Raw genomic sequence first — 22,129 nt, forward strand, 5'->3', positions numbered from 1 at the left:
TCAGTCTAGACTCCGAGTATTAAGGAGTCTGATGGCTTGGGGGAAGAAACTGTTGAACAGTCTGGTTGTGAGAGCCTGAATGCTTCAGTACCATTTGCTAGATGGCAGGAGGGAGAAGAGTTTGTGTGAGGAGTGCGTAGGGCCATTCACAATACTGTTAGCTTTGCAGGTGCATGCAGCGTGTGGTGTAAATGTCTGTAACAGCGGGAAGAAAGACCCTGATGATCTCCTCAGCTGACCTCGCTATCCGCTGCAGGGTCTTGCAATCTGAGATGGTGCAATTCCCAAACCAGGCAGTGATGCAGCTGCTCAGAATTCTCTCAATACAACCCCTGTAGAACATGGTGAGGATGGGGGGTGAGAGACGGACATTTTTGCCTTCGCAGGAAGTAGAGATGCTGCTGTGCTTTCTTAGCCATGGAGCTGGTGTTGAGGGACCAGGTGAGATTCTCCACCAGGTGAACACCAAGAAATTTGCTGCTTTTAATGATCTCAACAGAGGAACTGTCGATGTTCAGTGGAGAGTGGTTACCATTTGCAAAACATTGAATCAGAATCAGAATCAGGTTTATTATAACCATATAACTATTACAGCATGGAAACAGGCCACCTCGGCCCTTCTAGTCCATGTCGACTGCTTACTCTCACTAAGTTCCACCGACCTGCTCTCGGCCCATAACTCTCCATTCCTTTCCTGTCCATATACCTATCCGTTTTTTTAAAATGACAATATCGGACCTGCCTCTATCACTTCTACTGGAAGCTCACTGACCAGCACGGGTCATGAAATCTGTTAACTTAGCAGCAGCTGTTCAATACAATTCATAATGTAGCAGATAAAACATTAAAAATAAATAAATAAATAAATAAATAAATAAATACATAAATAGATAAATAGATAGATAGATAAATAAATAAATAGATAGATAGATAGATAGATAGATAGATATATAGATAGATAGATAGATAGATAGATAGATAGATAGATAGATAGATAGATAGATAGATAGATAGATAGATAGATAGATAGATAGATAGATAGATAGATAAATCAGTTACAGAAAATGCAAATTGAATAGATTGAAATCATATAAAACAAAAACAATATATATTAAAAAAGTGAGGTAGTGTTCATGGGTTAAATGTCCATTTAGGAATCGGATGGTAGAGGGGAAGAAGCTGTTCCTGAATTGTTGAGTGTGTGCCTTCAGGTTCTTGTATCTCCTCCCTAATTGAGGCAATGAGAAGAGGGCCAGCCCTAACTGGTGAGGGTCCTTAATGATGGGTACCACCTTTCAGAGTCATCACCTTTTGAGGATGTCCTCAGTGATGGGGAGTCTGGTGCCTGTGATAGTTGCATTTACCACCATCTGCAGCTTTTTCCGATCCTGTGCATTGGTACCCCCAAACCAAACGGTGATGTAACCAGTCGAAATGCTCTCTATGGTAGATCTGTAGGAATTCTGTTAGAACCTTTGGTGACATCCCATTTCTACTCAACTCCTAATGAAATATTGCCACTGGCAAGCCTTCTTAGCAATTGCACCAGTATGGTGGGCCCAGTCAACAATCCTGTCATGGTCCGGTCCATTAACTACTCATTTCAGTTAATTTCCTTTTCCCCATGTTCCACTGGGCTCCTTGATTAAGGTACCTGATCCTTATTTGAACCGGCAGCTTAAAAACTCTGGCTTACATTAGTCACTGTTGGTTCATCATCTCAGCAGTGCGGCTATGCTCGTTCTGAGCCGCTGTTCCTGGGTTGAGTCAAGAGCATGCCATCCAGCTGAGTGTTTCCGGCTGTTATGCTGCTGCTCCGAGCCAGGATGTGAGTGGTCTGTAGTTGTTTTTTGTCATCTCATTCCCAGCTGAGTAGGTCTGGCCGTTTGCCGCTACTCCGAGTTAAGAATTCTGTCTCTTCATGTCTGGCTGGGGATTGCTGGCCATTTGCCACTCCTCCAAGCAAGATACGAATCATCTGTCTTTGTTGTGAGTGGTCTGTCATTGTTTGTTTTTTGTCGTCTTGTTCCCTCCTGAGTAGGTCCGGCTGTTTGCCGCTACTCCGAGTTGAGAATTCAGTCTCTTCATGTCTAGCTGGGGATTGCTGGCCGTTTGCCACTCCTCCAAGCAAAATATGAATTGTCCATCTTTGTTTGGTGTTGTCGTCTCTGTGTTCCAGTTCCAGGCTCCGAGTCCAAGTCCATTTCCGTGTCAAGTCTCTGTGCCTGTGTCTTGTACTTGGGTTCTCCTCAGTTGCTTGGTGCAACAGATCCCATTGCAGAGCAAGGCACAGAAGTCCAGGTTTGTGAAGCCTGTTGATTAGTACAGGAGGGAGGAAAGTGGTGAACGCTGAGCTGTAATTGCTAAAGAGCAGCCTGATATAAGTATTACTGCTAGTCAGGTGATCCAAGGCTGAGTGGAGAGCCAGCGAGAGGGCATTTTTTGTCTCCTAACTGAAAGCTAAGAGCAGCTTTGCAAGAAACCAGATAGTCACTTCCATATTTGGAGCCTATGTGGGCAGTTCCTGTTACCCAAATGACTGTTCATCATCCATTTTGCCAGAGGTGGTACAACACATCTGGGTTATGCTCACAAAGGGGAAAACACTGGGGTTGGTTGTGGGTGATTTTGGAATTTGCACTGAAACTTCTCACTATTGGTGCCCACAGACTAAGATGCTGACGCCTCCCTGATGTTCCTGCAAATGCTGCTGTCAATTCCCAGCTGGGAGCTGTGAAGAGTCCATGATAACTGACCTTGGATACCGCAAATACCAGCTCTTTACACCTCCTACACTGCTAGTATTTATATAGTTATTTTGCAGTCATTCTAAGCCATGACAATGTGAGATTAACTTTTGAGTTCCTTCTCTACACAGACAAAAATTATATGTGGCAACAAATCAATAGCTGAGAAATTCCCTGGAGCTGTCTCAGCATTTCTTCTGTGATTTTACTGGCAGTGAGCATAAGTGTGGACAAAAAGGGTTTCTACCACTCTTCTGTGAAGTTATTAGAACAGACATAAGCAAACTGCACTTCTACTGCCGTTTGTATAATCATGGAACATTAAGCCATGTTGTGTTAATAGAAACTTCTGGACACTTACTTCAAAAGCTAATGGAACTACACTTAAAATCTGGTTGACTCGGACAGGAAATATTCTATTATTTTCATCCCAACAGTTTTTATTCCTCAATTATTAGTCATCTAACTTCTGTGCTTGTTGTAACACCAGTTTTCATTTCCCTTATGATCCGAACTGAAGAAGTAAGTCTTACTTCAGAATTGATGTCAAAACTGTGTGAGTAATGTTGGATGTATGAAGTATTTGAACCAGTTGTCTGATATTCAATAAATCACACATGTTCTATACTTCCATATATTTCTGAGTAAACCAACTGCTGGCAAATTCTTCCAATGGCCCCAAATCAAAAGAGTGTACAGTTGCTGTCATTTCACTGAACAGACTAAATGAGGGAAAGGAATGGAAAAATTACATGTTGCTGAGAGATCCATTAGCCTTTGCTTCATTTGGTCTCTTCAGTCAGTGATATGCAACGTCTCCATTAAAGGTGAACAAAGCATTAAAGCAACAAGTGAGAAAAACATGTAAAGGACGACTAGTAATTTTAATCTCTAGCATAAATCTTTAATCTTCAACCAAGTACTTAGCGTCCAACACTCAATTAGACTCCACACCTCTGGAAAATAAATTTACTTAAAATTCCCAAGACATTTGGCATCATAGCAATTTCTGAAATACTAGAAATACTGAAAATCATAAATGTTCTCCCTGTTCTGTCAGCCTCCAATCATGCCATTTGTAAATACTTCATAAAAATGACCATTGAACATCACATGATGGATTAAACAATGGTTCAATTTCCTCAGTATGCAGGACATTACTTGTTACAAGGAGAAACCTAACATCATAATCGGCTGTAATGCTTCACTCCCCAATGGGCTGAATGTTTTTATGCACGGTTTAAAATGGAAAATAAAACAATACTCTGTGAATCCCTGCAGCATCTGATAACCCTGTGATATCTGTCTCAGAGGCCAACATCAGAACAGCTTTCATTCCTTCAGTATTAATCAATAAGCTTCAAAACATGGTCCTCTGTATCTCCCTCTGCAACTCGAACCTTGACTTCATCACCGGGAGACCACAGTCAATGACGTTTGGAAACAACATCTCTTCTTCATTGAAAATCAACACAGGTGCACTTCAAGGGTTCATGCTTAACATGCTGCTCTAATCTCTACACCGACAACTGTGTGGCCAGGAGCAGCGCAAATGCTGACTACAGATTTGCCAATGACACAGCTGCCATTGGCAGAATCTCAGATGGTGAAGAGGAGGCATACAGGAGTGAGATAGTTAGGCTGGTTGAGTGGTGTTGCGACAATAACCTTGCACTCAACATCGGTAAAACCAAGGAACTGATTGTAGACTTCAAGGAAGGGAAGTCAGTAGAATATACACCAGCCTTCATTGAGGGGTTAGCAGTGGAAAGGCTGAGTTCCTGGGTGTCAACATCACATAGGATGTATCCTGAGCAAACACATTGATGAAATCATGAAAATGGCATATCAGTGACCCTAAACTATTTGGAGTTTGAAGTGATTTTGTAGGTCACCAAAGTCTGTTGCAAATGTTGGTTGCATCACAATCTGGTATGGAGCTTCAAACGCACAGGATTGTAAGAGGTTGCAGAGGGTTATAGACACAGCAAGTTGCAAAACAGGGACAACCCTTCCCGTTATCGAGAGGTGGTGCCTCACAAAGGCATTAAAGACCCTCACCATGCAGGGTGTGGCCTCTTTGTCTATAACCGTTAGGGAGTAGGTAAGGAGCCCAAAGTTTCAGGACCAGCTGCCTCTCCTCTGCCACCAGATTTCCGAACATTTCATGAATCCTTAAAAGTTACCTCATTATTTATCTTTTCCACTATTTTGTGATTTATACTAATTTTTATGTCTTGCAATGTATTGCTGCAACAAGACAACGGATTTCATTGTGTATAGTGTTTGGGGATAATGAAGTATGTATTTACCATGGGGATATGCCCTAAAGCTCTGTTACTTAATCATAGCCTGTAAATGCTGTGGTCTTGAAAACTTCAGGTCACAGATCAACAGATCTTTGAACCACAATTATCAATTCCCAGAGGCCTTGATCTGTACCGAGGGCTGTCAGCAACAACAATTTTATAGTGTAACAATTGCTGAGGATGAATTCCTCATTAATTATGTCACAAGGGAGATACTTTAAATCATGCAGATCACATTATATTCAGTGTGATATTTTCCTTGTTGAACTTCTGTTATTAATGAAGTCCATGAATTAAGTATTGCCATTAACTGAATAATGCATGTTTTGCACATTAATGATATCAAAATATGATGGGTAAATGACAAATCACAACAGAGACAGAAATATGCATAAGCTGCAAAATTGAGCATAATACACTATAAAAGATACAAAAACATTTTTCTAATAGTTTCTAGGCTTGATTTTAATGTTAAGTTGCTGGCTGCTTACATTTTTGTTTGTGATATCTTGCTGTGTGAAAATTGGCAAATGACCAGACTTCCCAAGGTATTTTACAGCATATAAATTGCTTTGGGATACCCTGAGCTATATAAACACAAGAGATTCTTTTCACTTTCCTAGATGGATGAGGTTGCAATAGCATACAAGAAGCTCATCACTATTAAGAACTAACGGGCTGTTTAACCACGCCGCCTAACATCCATCCCCAACCCTCGCAGGTCACAATGAGGACTCACCGTAGCAACCTCCAAACCCGTTATTTCTGTCACCTTGAATTCAAGATCTGGAGAGTCAGGCACCAGACTCAATACAGATTTGGCTTTGTTGTGTTAAAACCACATAGGTTTGTATCCAGAAACTTTGTTCAAACCCATTGCAACACAGAATACCACGGCATTGGAAGACTTTCCCAGTCACAGGAGGTGAACAACAACTGATATTTGAAATAATGAATACAGTGTTGTGCATTGACTTGTGCCCATTGAGGCAGTCAAGCTCTGGTGGCTTCAGCTATGGATCTGACCTGCATTTTTTTTTGCTTCTTCAGCGACTATTGCTTCTCCACAACTGCAGCACGGTCTCATGTCATATAACTCCACAGAGTATAGCCAGAACTGGAATGTGAGTTCACTCATCTCCCCAAGGGTTTACTGACTGCAAGTCCTGCTCTCACCATTCACTAAGTCAATCGATACCATTGTGCCTACTGACCAGCCAAACTATGGGTTACTTGCAGAAGTCAGCAACTCTCAAGAGACTTAGAAAAATATAATGGCATATTATTGTCCCAGGTAGTGAGATACAGTGGAAAGCTTGTCTTGCATATTGTTCGTACAGATCACATTATTGCACAGCACAGAACAAGGTAAATGCAGTAAAGTAGAGCATCTTGGAAAGAGTCTTCCATTGTGTTGATATTGCCTTCTGATGCAGTCCTGAGCAAGTGCTTCTCCTCAGTTTTGTAATTTATAAGTAATGGGCTCCTTTTCATACACCACATTTTAATACCTTCTAAGTTTAGAGTTCATGTGGAGAGAGTTATGTTTCATTTTTCCTCTGCCAAAAGATGAACAATGAGCCAAAATTCAATGACATGGGAAGGAATTTCTCATTCATGGAGGCCCAGTGGGACTGCAGGAAGCTCTGGAAAAGCGGGTCATTTTCTGCTGTGCGCTTCTCTGCAGGAGCACATGGATTGGAAACTGAAGATGTGAAATATCTTGATATTTGCTGTAAAAACCAAGTCATAGTTTAAAAGCTTCTGGCCAGAAATCAAGGGTAGGGTTCCTTTCATCCAAGCTCCCCTATTCATGAATGGTGCAGAAGGCCCACAGTAACTTAACAACACACAGGCTGGCAGTTTCATTGTGGGAGAGAACTTTAGAAACTGGCAAATCAATTGCTCCTTTTGATGCTTGTGCAATGATGCTCTACTAAACAATATAACATCCACTGATACTTCAAGGCAATCAAAACCAGTTAGTGACAATGGAATATTCTGATTCTGTATCACAGTATCTGGGCAGTGGAAGACAATAAATAAATGTCACTGTTAATTGATTTTCATTAAAGCCTTCCTGATGAGACCAAGAAAGGCATTAAATGGCATTTCATCACAAAACTGTGGATGTATGGTTACCATATTAAGCGACTTATGGACATCCATAAAAACAGAGCCCATTTATAATTCAGGAAAAGCATACAATAACAAAAGCAAGTGTTAATTCAACTATTCAGTGCACAGCCAAACTGGAAAAGATTCTACACTCAGTGATCAGTTATTCAAATAACACTGTTCGATTAATTCCTGGGAGTTTGCAACTGATATAGCAAATTAATCAAGGGTTGCAAAATTAATTGAAAGGCATGATCTTTCCCTTTATTTTCCTCAAATGCTTCCCAAAATTACAGCAAATATCTGAATTAGTAGACAGTAAAAAAAAATCATTTTTTCTTGGAGTTTTCGCATGAACGTAGATTTTCAGAAGGCCTTTGACAAGGTGCCACAAATAAAACTGCTTTACAAGTTATGAGCTCATGGCATTGCAGGAAAGATTCTAGCACGGATAAAGCAGTGGTTGATTGATAGGAGACAAAGAGTGGGAATAAAGGGAGCCTTTTCTGGTTGTCTACCTGTTATTAGTGGTGTTCTGTCATTAGGTCTGTTTTGGGATTTTTTTTACTTTATATGTCAAAGATTTGGATGATGGAATGATGGCTTTGTTGCAATATTTACAGATGGTACAAAGATAGGTGTAGGGCTGGCAGTTTTGTAGAAGTAGAGAGGCTACAAAAGAATTTAGATTAGAATGGGCAATGAAATGGTAGATGGAATACAGTGTCGGGAAGTGTATGGTCATGCATTTTGGTAGAAGAAATGGAAGGGTTGACTATTTTCTAGAGAGAGAAAATACAAAAAAACTAAGGCACAAGGGGACTTGGGAGTCCTTGTGCAGAATTCCCTAAAGTTTAATTTGCAAGTTAAGTCTGAGGTGAGGACGGCAAATGCAATGTTAGCATTCATTTCAAAAGGACTAAAATATAAAAGCAAGGATGTAATGTTGAAACCTTATCAAGCACTGATGAGGCCTCACTTGGAGTATTGTGAGCAGTTTGGGCCCCTTATCTTAGAAAGGATGTGCTGAATCCAGAAAGGATTCAAAGGAGGTTTATGAAATGATTCCAGGATTGTCATATGAAGAGCATTTGATGGCTCTGAGCCTGTATTCATAAGAATTCAGAAGATTGAGGGGTAACTCATTGAAACCTACCGGATGGTGAAAAGCCTTAACAGAGTGGATGTGGAGAGGAAGTTTCCTATAGTGAGTGTCTAAGACCAGAGGACACAACCTCAGAATACAGGGTGTCATTTTAGAATGAGTGAGGAATTTCTTTAGCCAGAGGGTGGTGAATCTAGGGAACTCTTTACTACAGGCAGCTATGAAGGCCAAGTCTTTATGTATAAAGATGTTGATAAATTCTTGATTTGCCAGGGCGTGAAGGGATACAGGGGCAAAGCAGGAGACTGGGGCTGAGAGGAAAAATGGATCAGCCATGATGGCATGACAGAGCAGACTCGATGGGCCAAATGGCCTAATTCCACTCCTATATCTTATGGTCTTATTAGTTATTGTGGCCAATTTGCCATAATCCACTCTCCGAGTAAGTTTAACTCAAGCCAGGGCATTGGAATTTGGAGTTCAATTCCAGCATAGTCTGTAAGGCATCTTTTTATGCCCTTCCCCAGCTGTTCCAGTTTCCTCCAAAAGCTCAATGACATATGGGGTAGATTAATTGGTTATTATAAATCGTCCCATGGTTAGGGAAAGGTTAAATCGGAGGTTGCTGGGGTAGCATGGCTCAAAGGGCCAGAAGGGCCTACTCCACACTGTATCGCTGAAAAAGTAAGTCCTTTTCCGCATTCTTTCAGACACTTTCAGCAAGCACACTTCCTGCACAAGATGTCCAATGATTAGAACCCTTCCAAAGAAGTAACATGTTTCATCACAGCCAAACATACAGCAGGTAGTTTTAGCTGGCTAGGACAGCCAATTTATCTACTCACCTTCCAACAATGATCTACCCATACAAAAGGAATGTTGATCAATGAGTGTTTACTGTGGGTCAGTAAATCATAAAAATTAGAAAAAGGCCATCTAGAAATTTAGAACTTAGTAATGCAACATCTACAAATGGAACAGAGATAAGAACAGACCAGTCTGACTGCTTTTTAAAATTCACCTTTCAATTCCATCAATCAGTTTGGGAAGCCAATTCTGACAAGTTTTACTCAGCGGGCTTGCACTTCTGCCCAGTTAAAGTCACGCTGAGGTCCACAGCACATCACCACACCCTAACCTGAACTTAATCATGAAGCAACTCGTCTTCTTCCATCGGCTTAGCTGGTGATTGATGTACACTTCACCATAATAATATCAGTCAGTGAATTTCTGGTGGGATCAGAATGGCAAGTGAACTGAATTATTCATTCGCCCAAATCCAGACAAATTGGTTTAAAAGCAGGGCTTGGATGTTCCTAGATGTTTTATATGACCTTCAGCTAACCTAGATAGGTTGTTGAGGTAACCAGAAGAGGTTTTGCAGTTTACCAATCAGAAGGGATACAATAATAACAATAATTATCTTGTGATTGATCTCACAATCTGTTTACAATGCTTCCTGGTGAGAGTACTGCAGCAGCAATCTTAAAGGGACAGGTCTCACCAGCAGCTTAATAATTGTAACTACACTTCATACCCTGAAATGTCAGTCAGTAGACAAAAAACAGACCAAGCAGTACCATCCAGAATGAAATTTTAAAAAAAGAAAATGGCAATGAGGTTAATAAAGGTATCATATCTTCTCCCATAGTAATCCTGTTCTTACCTATGTGACAGCCCCTCATTAATTTACTGTTAACTGGTGAAGAAGTACCATGTAGTTACTGCACTGTTACTTTCTGTGTCTAAACATGAAGAATATTTTCCATAGAAACATAGAAATATAGAAAACATACAGCACAATACAGGCCCTTCGGCCCACAAAGCTGTGCCGAACATCGCCTTACCTTAGAACTACCTAGGCTTTATTCATAGCCCTCTACTTTTCTAAGCTCCATGTACCTATCCAAAAGTCTCTTAAAAGACCCTTTCGTTTCCGCCTCCACTGCTGCCACCAGCAACCCATTCCACGTACTCACCACTCTCTGAGTAAAAAACTTACCCCTGACAACTCCTCTGTACCCACTTCCAAGCACCTTAAAACTGTGCCCTCTTGTGCTAGCCATTTCATGCACCGTATGCTTTCTTAACCACAGATTCAAACTACACAGCAACTTTGAGTGTCCTATGGACTTGGACCCCAACATCCCTCTGATCCTCCACAGTCAAGAGTCTTACCATTAACACTATATTCTGCATCATATTTGACCTACCAAAATGAACCACTTCACACTTATCTGGGTTGAACTCCATCTGTCACTTCTCAGCCCAGTTTTGCATCCTATCAATATCCCACTGTAACTCCTGACAGCCCTCCACACTATCCATAACACCCCCAATCTTTGTGTCGTCAGCAACATTACTATCCCATCCCTCCACTCCTGCATCCAGGTCATTTATAAAAATCATGAAGAGTAAGGGTCCCAGAACAGATTCCTGAGGCACACCTGCATCCACAAAGAAATGTCCCCTTGGATCCCATGTCCCCTTACTTTCTCAATAAGCCTTGCATGAGGTACCTTATCAAATCCCTTGCTGAAATCCAGATGCACTACATCTACTACTCTTCCTTCATCAATGTGTTTAGTTACATCCTCAAAAAATTCAATCACGCTCGTAAGGCACAACCTGCCTTTGACAAAGCCGTGCTTACTATTCCTAATCATATTATGCCTCTCCAAATTGTTTGATTTTTTAATACCCAAATTGTTAGTTTTAATCAAGGTTTAACAGACATCCAAAATATGTTATCTTACAGTCCCAGTAACACTTTAAAAAATTAATACAGATAATGAATTCATTATGTGGTATGGGAGAAAGACAAAATCTGTGGCTTGATACACTGGTAACAAGCGAATGGATTGCATGCCTTTGGGGGTGGTGGGGGAAAGCAGAGAGCATGGTTCTTTTGTGATTTAAACATAAAGGGTAATAAGACCATAAGACCTTCAGATATATGAATAGAATTAGGCCATTTGAATGCATCTGCTCTGCCATTTCATCATGGCTGATTTATTATCCCTCTCAACCCTTTCTCCCTGTAACCTTTGAGACCTTAACTAATCAAGAATCTATCAACCTCTGCCTTAAGTATACGAAAAGATTTGACCTCCACAGCTGACTATGACAATACATTCCACAAATTCATCGCCCTCTGTTTTCCCTATCTCTGTTCAAAATGGAAATCCCTCAATTCTGAGTCTGTGACCTCTGGTCCTACACTCACCCATTATAGAAAACATGCTCTCAATATCCACTCTATCTTGGCCTTTCAATTTTCCGTAGGTTTTAAAGAGATACTCCCTCATTCTTCTAAACTCCAGTGAGCACAGGCCCAGAGCCATCAAACACTCCTCATATGTCAACTGTTTCATTCCTAGGATCATTCCCGTGAACCTCCTCTGAACCCTCTCCAATGTCAGCACATCCTTTCTTAGATAAGGGGCCCAAAACTGTTCACAATACTCTAAATGTGTTCTGACCATTGCATTTATATTCTAGTACTTTGGAAATGAATGCTATTGTTGCAATTTCCTACTTTACACCACTCAACCTGCAATTTAACTTTCAGGGAATCCTGCACACAGATTCCCGAGTCCCTTTGCACTCTGATTTCTGAATTTGCTCCCTATTCAGAAAATAGTCTATATCCTTATTCTTTCAATCAAAGTGCATGACTATACATTTCTCTAAACTGTATTCCATCTGTCACTTCTTTGCCCGTTCTCCAACCTGTCTAAGTCCTTTTGCACAATCCTCAACAGTACCTGCCCCTTCGTTTACCTTTGTAGCATCCGTAAGCTTAACTGCAAAGCCATCAATTCACTAACATTAAATGTAGTGGCCTCATACCGATCCCTGCAGAACACCACCAGTCACTGTCAGCCAACTTGAAAAGGTCCCCTTTATTCCACTCTTTGCCTCCTGTCAATCAGCCAATCTTCTATCCATGCTAGTATCATTCCTATGATACTATGGGCTCTTATCTTGTTAAGCAGCCTCATGTGTGGCACCTTGTCAAAGATCTTCTGAAAATCCATGTAAACAATATCAATTGACTCTCCTGCTTGTTACTTCCACAAATAATTCTAAAAGATTTGTCAGGCAAGATATCACCTTAAGGAATCTATGCTGACTTTGGTCCATTTTACCATCTGACACCTTGCCAGCCATTGAATTCAGACTAACTCACCTATAATTTCCTGTCCTTTCCCTCCCACCCTTCCTAAAGAGTGGTGTGACATTTGTGAATTCCCTGTCTTCTGAAATCATTCCGGAATCTTGTGATTCTTGAAAGATTATTACTAATGCCTCTACAATTTCTTTAACTACCTCTTTCAGAACACTGGGGAGTAGACCATTTGGTCCAGATTACCTACCTACCTTCAGCCTTTTCAGCTTCTCAAGCACCTTCGCCTTACTAATAGCAACTACACTCACTTCTGCCCTCTGACACTCATGAATTTCTGGCATAGTCCTTGTGTATTGCACAGTGAAGACAGATGCAAAAGACTTATTCTTTGTTATTTCTTTGTTCCTCATTGATACCTCTTCAGTGTCATTTTACAATGGGCTGATGTCTACCCTTGCCTCTCTTTTAGTCTTTATAATCTAAATATCTTTTATTATCCTCTTTTATATAATTGGGTAGCTTATCTTGATATTGCATTTTTTTCTTTTCTCATTGCTTTCTTAGTTGCCTTTTGTTGTTTTTTTAAAAATTCCCACTAATTCGTATTACATTATATGCTGCCTTTGACTTCCCTTATCAACCAAGGTTGCCTCATCCTCCCTTTAGTATAGTTCTTCCTTGGGGTGCATCTATCCTGTGCCTTCTGAATTATACCCAGAAGCTCCAGACATTGCTATTCTGCCATCCTCCCTGCTAGTATCCCCTTCCAATCAACTTCGGCCAGCTTCTCTCTTATGCCTCAATAATTCTCTTTATTTCACCATAATACTGATACATCCAACTTTAGCTTCTCCCTCTCAACCTGCAGAGTGAATTTGTTCATGTTATGATCACTGTTCCCTAAGGTTCCTTTACTTTAAGATCCTTATCAAATCTGGTTCATTAGCCACATCCAACCCAGAATCGCCTTTTCCCGTGTGAGCTCAACCACATACTACACTAAAAAGCCATCTCAAAAGCATTCTACAGTTCCTTCTTCTAGGATTCAGCACCAATCTGATTTTCCCAATCTACCTGCTAGTGAAGCCCCCCATGACTATCATAACATTGTCCTTATTGCATGGCTTTTCTACCTCCCATTGTAACTACTTGTACCCCACATCCTGGCTACTGTTAGGAGGCCTGTATATATCTCCCTTCAGGACCTTTATACTCTTGTAGTTTCTTAACTCTATCCATAAGGATTCTACATCTTCTGATCCTATTTTATTTCTTTCTAAACAGTGATTTTCAACTTTTACCAACAAAACCCCCTCACACCCTCTACCCACCTGCCTGTCCTTTTGGTACAATCAGCTGGTTCCCAGCTGATTTTTTTTCAAACACTCTGTGATGCCCACTGCATCACAGCTGTCGATCTCTAACTGTGCCACCACATCATCTACCTTATTACGTATACTGAGTACATTCAGTACTGTATTCACCACACTTCTTTTGAATTTTGTCCCAACATTGCCTGAAGTTAAATTCATAATCCCTTTCTAAACATTTTTATCTTATTCTTTATTCTGGGGAATTGAGTAACATCTCTTGCACTACCCTTCCTTTTTACTCTATCCATACTTTTCAAGCTCGTGAACCTCCCTACTCTTTAGTTTAAAACCCTAGCCACAGTCCTAGTTATACAATTGGCCAAGACTCTGGTGCCAGTATAGTTTAGGTGAAGTCTGTCCTATTGGAATAGCTCCCTCCTTCCCCAATGCTGATCCTAGTACTGGTGCCAATAATGTCCCACAAATTCAAACCTGCACCACACCAAACTCTGAGCCAGTCATTTAGCTCTCTGATTTTACTAACCATGTGCCAACTTCACATGGGTCAAGTAAAAATCAGGACATGATTTCAAAACAAGTAAACTTTCAGTACCATTCAAATAAAGCAAGTGTTGGCCTTTTATGTAAATATAGAATGGGAGAAGTGCCTATCCTGCCAGTTGAGCCTGTGCATGTCTCGGGTTAAGCTGATGATGATAATCTCCATTTGTTAGTTACCTGGGATATGTAGTAAATCTCCTTTATATTCCAACAGGCCACAAATAAGATTCAGGATCTCAGGGCTACCTACTGGCACCCAGGGATTACTTTCTACACTCAGTTTCTGTAGGCCTGCCGGTCCAAATCAATTTAAGCCTCTAGTTTATAAGCATTAATATTTCTAACGCTTTGCTTTTTAGATGAAGAATGATTTATAATTTTAATGAGCAGCACTGTAAATTGAGACTAATCCAGTCTATGAATTTCTGACATATTAGAACAAGGATTACTTAAGTAATCAATATTAACAGTTTGAAATAAATTAGTAAATAAACAGGAACGAAAATGTAGATGAACCAACCCCACTAAGCTAAGATTCTCTAGGAAATAGAATTGATTATTTTGCTCCTGTTAATAATTGTATCAAAATAAAAGATACAATAATATTTTGTTTCACAGCTGCTTGGTTTATCCAGGTGAAGCATAAGCAAAGTTTTGCTTTCTACTTTTGAATTTAATGCTGTAAAAATTCAAGTCAGGATTCTCAGGCAGCAGAACGTATACTCCATCTCAGCAGAATGCCCAATCTGTTTGATTTTTGAAAAGTCATGGGGTAAGAGTGGAGCTAACAAAAATATTGTGCTTTTCTTTTTGTGAGACCGCGAGGAGCAAGCTTGTGCCCCCCTAGCCACAGTTTGAAAGGCTTGCCTCTGCTGCACTGAGCTACAACAACTATCTTCTGCCTCTTCAACCTTCAGATCCCCCAGCTCCAACTTTCACCTGAGTGCAGCCCAGTCAGTGGTCAGCTCTTCCTTCTGCCCATTTTGTGTGCGTAACTATTTAGTAGATCGGACAGGGAGTCAAGACCGCTAATTTGTCAGATCTAGTAGTTGGATGTTGTTCTGATTGCTTGTAACCCTCTCCCAGTTAAAGCTACCCACAGTAAGGTATAACTTCAAAGAAATGTGGTGCTTGCCAATCTGCACAGTTCTATATTTATTATGAACTCTCTTCTGTGAATAAACATAAAGCTTCTTTTGCAGTAACTGATATCAGCCCATTAGAAATTACTCAGATCAATTACTGGCAATACTGGGAAGAATCTCATGCAAACAGAAAAAGTTACTCTTGCAGTTCATGGATCTCTTCATGTTAATGTAATTAAGTTCTCTATTATAAATAGAAACTCATATACATGAAGCGGGATGGTTGTTGGGAATTGTACAACATAATGTCATTACAAGGTTGGACCAGAGCAAGCCCTACCACTAGATAAATGGAACAACTCTGAGGGCTGACAATTGGCCTTACCAATGCCTTGTACAATTTTAACATTACATCCCAACTTCTGTACTCAATGCTCTGATTTATAAAGGCCAGCGTTCCATAAGCCTTCTTCACCACCATGAGACACCACCTTCAGGGAACTATGCACTGTTATTCCTAGATCTCTCTGTTCCTCTGCATTCCTCAATGCCCTACCATTTACCCTGTATGTTCTATTTGGATTATTCCTGCCGAAATGTAGAACCTCACACTTCTCAGCATTAAACTCCATCTGCCAACGTTCAGCCCATTCTTCTAACTGGCATAAATCTCCCTGCAAGCTTTGAAAACCCACCTCATTATCCACAACACCTCCTATCTTAGTATCATCGGCATACTTACTAATCCAATTTACCACCCCATCATCCAGATCATTTATGTATATTACAAACAACATTGGGCCCAAAGCTGATTCCTGAGGCACCCCGCTAGTCACCGGCCTCCATCCCGATAAACAATTATCCACCACTACTCTCTGGCATCTCCCATCTAGCCACTGTTGAATCCATTTTATTACTCCAGCATTAATACCTAACGACTGAACCTTCTTAACTAACCTTCCATGTGGAATTTTCTCAAAGGCCTTGCTGAAGTCCATATAGACTACATCCACTGCCTTACCCTTGTCAACATTCCTCGTAACTTCTTCAAAAAATTCAATAAGGTTTGTCAAACAAACCTCTCTACCATTATCTGAGATCAAGACCATTCCTGAATTAATCTGTAATAATCAGAGGATGCATGGCTACTGGTGACTGTCCAAGATATCTTTCCATGACTGCTTTCAAAACATGCAAGCTGCAGTTACTACCCTCCCACATGCTCACCACAACTCCTTTGATATGTTAGCAATTATTCCAAACCTTGGTTCTCAATTCAAATTAAGTTAACACCTTCAACACCTAACTCCTCTCCAACTACCTCCCAGAAAAAAAGCATCATTCTTCATCAAAAACCTGGCCACGCTGTCTTCTCTTTACTACCATCAGACAGAAGTTAGGTCCCACACCACCAATCAGGAAGAGTTATTACCCTACAACTATCAGGCTCCTTCACCAGTGTGGATATCTCACCTCAACTCTGAACTGATTTTACAACCTGTGGTCTCACTTATGAGGAATCTCTCAGCATTATTTATTCTTATTTTATTTATTTGCATAATTTATCTTGTTTTGCACGCTGATTGGCAGTTTTTGTTTATGTGTAGTTTTTGTAAATTGTATTGAATTTCTTTATTTTCCTGTAATATGCTTGTGTAAAACAATAAATCTCAAGGTGGTACAGGTCAACCACCTTGAATCTGGCAATCAGTAATCTATTTCCACTGCTGGTTCAGACATAATTTTCACCAGCTTAATTTCAAATTTCCCACGTTGCCACACCAGCCACTGTTTTGATTATGCCTTTAGCAGAATCAGCTGTTGGCACGGTCTTTAAAGGAAGCAAGTTATTCCTCTGTGTTATTCTGCATTTATTTTTATAACCTGTGCTTTTCTAGCCCTAATCATGACTTCATTGAATAAAGGAAGTGCTTCTCATGGTGTAAAGCACAAACACCATACATTATCTATACAAGATAAGGTGGAAGTTCTGAAAAAACTCAACAGTGGTATGTCTGTGAAAAGCACATGTGACTTGTATAACATGGGCTCTTCCACTGTTTATGACATAAAGAAACAAAAAGAAAAGTTGCTCCCGCTCTTTGCTGACAGCGAATCAAAAAAAAGATGTGCACAAGGAAAACAATGAAAAATTAAAGACCATCTTTCACCGCACTCTGCATGAAATTTTACGCCATGTCACTGCTTGAAGCACTGAAGCCACACTTCACTTAAATCACACTCACAATCCAGTTCTAGTTCTTCATTGAATAATTTATCTTTTTCCTTCACCATCTCTCCTGACAATTCTACACCTTCGCTGACGTGGAGTTTAAACCACATTCTGAGAACTTCAAATAGTTGTGAACATCTTTAATTTTTCATTGTTTCATGCTTGTGTAAGACAATGAATCTCAAGGTGGTACAGGTCAACCACCTTGAATCTGGCGATCAGTAATCTATTTCATGTCCTGCAGTGGCTAAATCAATTGAATCCACTTTATACATAAAGGGGAGACTCTTTTCCTGCAGGCCTTGCCCCCAGATAGATTACTGATGCACTGCTCCTGTTCTCACAAACAGTTTAACAAAGTTATAACATTTATGTTGTAGCAGTTCCTCATGAAGCTAGGTAGAAGAGAGCAAACTGTATTTTCCAAATAAACTCCCACACAAATCTGTTTAATTTACTGCCTTAGAATGACATGCAGAAGCAGTTCAAAATCGCAAGAAACAAGATGTCTGCGTACAAGGTAATAATCAAGGATGCCAACATTTATTTTGATTTGGTGACTCCCCGTTTACCAGAAAGAAAAGAAATGAAATGCTTAAGGGGAGAGACTAAGTCATCTGGTGATCATTTAATAGTGCTAATTAAGAAAATTAATCTTTATAGTGTTAGCAATAATTTTGAGGTGAAATTGTATAAGGCACAAAACTGAACCAATCATTGTTAACAATCCAAGTTAATATGCCCAACCTCTTCCTTAACGACAGCTTGTTCCTCAGCACATAAACTGAAGCTCAAAAGCCCCTGTAGAATAGTACATTAGCTTCTAAGTTACTCATTATGGCTGGTACCTGGCAGTGTAGCATTACTAGAACTGATGATATGACAATAGCTGGTCATTCAGAGTTGTTTGGGTACCAGTAACAGAGGCAGAAACATGTCCCCCAATGATTTACTTCCAGAGAGAGCCTTCAGAAACATTAACATTCTACTTAATTTTCCTTTCTGAAGCAGCTTTGAATGATTAGATTTTCCAAGGAATAATCTCTGAGATTTGTGACATTCCTTGGCAAAACCTTCTGCCGAGGAACTACTCCTGGAGAACTGAAATTTCAGCGAAGAGCAAGTGGCACCTTGTACAATGGGCTTGCGACATTACCGCAAGGGTGAGGACTACCATAGATTTCACCCAGCAACACACAATTGATAGGAGGAAAGGAATTGACAGAGCAAAGTCAAAGTTGTCTGGTATCTGGCACTGTGCCTGCCTCTGTGTCTGTGAAGGGAAGGGGGTAGAAGAGGCATGCTGGATCATTGGGCTCCTCTTCCAGAGAAGGTAGAATCTGTACTGAAGGGACAGTTTGCACCTGAACTAGAGGGGGAGAAATATCCTAGTGGGAAAATTTGTTAAAGCTGCAGAGTGAGGTTTAAACGGGAGTTTCAGGGCGATGGGAACCAGAATGTCAGAACAGTTAGTGGAGAGGTTTTGGAGGCAGATGTTGGTAAGACTTCAGAGATGATTAGGAATCAGAAGGTTAAGCACGGTGTGACTAATGTCCTGAGTTGTGTATATTCCAGTGCAACAAGACTCGTAGGAATGGCGGTTGATGGTGCTGAAGATGAGCTAGCTAGTTTACAAACAGGCAATGTGTAGTGAGGAGGGGCTGTTGATAGGTGAAAAATGCAGTCAACAGGGTGAGTTGCAATGTAAAAGGTGGACAGAATTGTTAAGTGTCAATACAGGACTGAAGGTGTTATATTTGAATGTGCGCAGTATACAATAAGGCAGAAGAACTTGCAGCAAAGTTGTAGATTGGCAGGTATGATGTTGCAGGTATCACTGAATTATGGCTGAAAGAAGATTAAGTTACACATTGTATTGAAAGGACTGACAGGAAGACAGAGGGGGTGGCATTGCTCTGTTGGTAAAAAATGAAATCCATCAAGTCAAGTTTATTGTCATTTATACATGTATATAATGGATATAACCATGTACTGCGTGTAGAAATGAAACAACATTTCTCCGAACCACGTCGTAAAGCACAGTAGTACACTTAACAGACTATAGCTTACGAAGGCACAGATAAAATCTACAGATGAATCACACATAAATAACAAACTAAAGTGCATTAATATTAAATATTGTAAGGCACAGAACAGATTAACCAGTGACACTTTGAATACAATGCGGCTGGGAGTTCAGAAGCCTAATGGCCTGAGGGAAGAAACTGTTTCTCATTCTAACTAGTCTTGTATTTATGCATCGTAGTCTCCTGCTGGTGGTAGACTGTCAAAAAGGGTGCTAGATGGATAATGGGATCCTTAATAATACAAAGGACCTTACGTATGCAGCGCTCCTGAAAAATGTCCCCGATGGATGGTAGGGAGACCTCTATGATCTTTTAAGAGACTTTTGGATAGGTTCATGGAGCTTAGTAAAATAGAGAGCTATGGGTAAGCCTAGTAACTTCTAAGGTAGGGACATGTTCAGCACAACTTCGTGGGCTGAAGGGCCTGTATTGTGCTGTAGGTTTTCTATGTTTCTCTCAGCTGTTTTCACTGTCCTTGTAGGGACTTCGGGTTCCATGCTCGACTGCTCTCATATCCTTAGTAATATCTAAATACTAATGAAATATCATTAGTAATGCCTTCACAATTTCTTCAGTCACCTCTTTCAGAAAATGGGGGTGTACACCATCTGGTCCAAGCGACTTATCTACCTTCAGACCTTTCAGTTTCCTAAGAACCTTCTCCCTAGTAATGGCAACTTCTCACACGTCTGCCCTCTGACACACTACGACTTCTGACATACTATAACATCTTCCACAATGAAGACTGATACAAAATACTTATTCAGTTTACCCACCACTTCCTTGTCCTTCATTATTACCTCTCCAGTATCATTTGCCAGCGTCCAGTATCTACTTTCGACTCTCTTTTGCACCATATGTAGCTGAAGAAACTTCTGATATCCTCTTTAATATTATTGGCTAGCTTACCTTCATGTTTCATCTTTTCCTTCTGAATGACTTTTTTAGTTGCCTTCTGTTGGTTTTTAAAAGCTTCCCAATCCTCTAACTTCCCACTAATTTTTGCTCAAACACTTCCCCTCTCTTTGGCTTTTATACTGGCCTTGACCTATTATAAGCCACAATTGTGTCAACCTGCCTTTAGAATACTTCTTTCTCTTTGGAATGTTTAGTTCCTGCACCTTCCGAATTGCAGCCAGAAATTCCAGCCACTGCTGTTTTGCCAGCATCCCTGCCAGTGTTCTTTTTTAATCAGTTTTGACCGGCTTTTCTATCACACCTCTGTAATTCACTTTACTCCACCTGTAACACTAATACATCTGACTTCAGCTTCTCTTCCTCAAAGTGCAACATGAATTTTGTCAAAATGATTAATCACCGCTCAGAGTTCCTTTACCTTAAGCACTCCAAACAATTCTGGTTCATTGGACACCACCCAATCCAGAATAGCTGATCCTCTATTGGACTCAACCATCAGCTGCTCTAAAACGCCATCTCAAAAGCATTCTAGAAATACCCCCTCTAGGAATCCAGCACCAACCTGATTTTCCCAATTTACCTACACATTGAAATCCTCCACGACTATTGTAACATTGCTCTTTTGGTTTGCATTTTCTATCTCCCATTGTAATTTGTAATGCACATTTTTAGCACTATTTGGGGGTCTGTGTATAACTCCCATCAGGGTCTTTTTACCCTTGCAGTTCCTTAGCTCTACCAAAACAATTTAATATCTTCTGACCCTATGTTACCTCTTTCTGATGAGCTGATTTCATTTTTTTACCGACAGTCCCCCCCTCTGCTTTCCTGCCCGTCCTTTCAATAAAATGTGTATCCTTGGAGATTAAGCTCCCAGCTATAATCTTCCTTCAGCCATCATTCAGTGGTGCTCACAATGTCATACCTACCAATCTGTAATTTTGCTACAAGATCATTTACTTTATTCCATCTACTGTGTGCATTCAAATATAACACCTTCAGTCCTGTATTCATTATTCTTTATCATTTTGCCCCCCTTTTACATTGCAACTCATCCCATTGATTGCAATTTTGCCCTATCATCAGCCTCTGCTTCCTAGCATTCTCACCACACACGGCATCTGTTTGTAAACCAACTACTTCATCTTTAGCCCTATAAATCCCATTCCCAAACCCCCTGCCAAATGAGTTTAAACCTTCCTGAACAGCTCTAGCAAACCAGTCTGCAAGGATATTGGGTTTGGGTTCAGGTGTAACACATCTCTTTTGTACAATTTGTACCTTCCTCAGAAGAGATCCCAAAGATCCAGAAATCTGAATCCCTGCCTCCTGCTCCAGTTCCTCAACCACTCATCCAACTGCCAAATCATCCTATACTTGCCCTCACTGGCATGTGGTACAGACAGCAATCCAGAGATAACTATCCTGGAGGTCCTGCTTTCTACCTGGCTCCCTAAAATCTCTCCTCACCTCCTCATCTTTCCTACAAAAAACATCGGTGCCAATATGTACCAAGACTGC

The sequence above is a fragment of the Hypanus sabinus genome, chromosome 10 (genome assembly GCF_030144855.1).
Source record: "Hypanus sabinus isolate sHypSab1 chromosome 10, sHypSab1.hap1, whole genome shotgun sequence".
Lineage (NCBI taxonomy): Eukaryota > Metazoa > Chordata > Chondrichthyes > Myliobatiformes > Dasyatidae > Hypanus > Hypanus sabinus.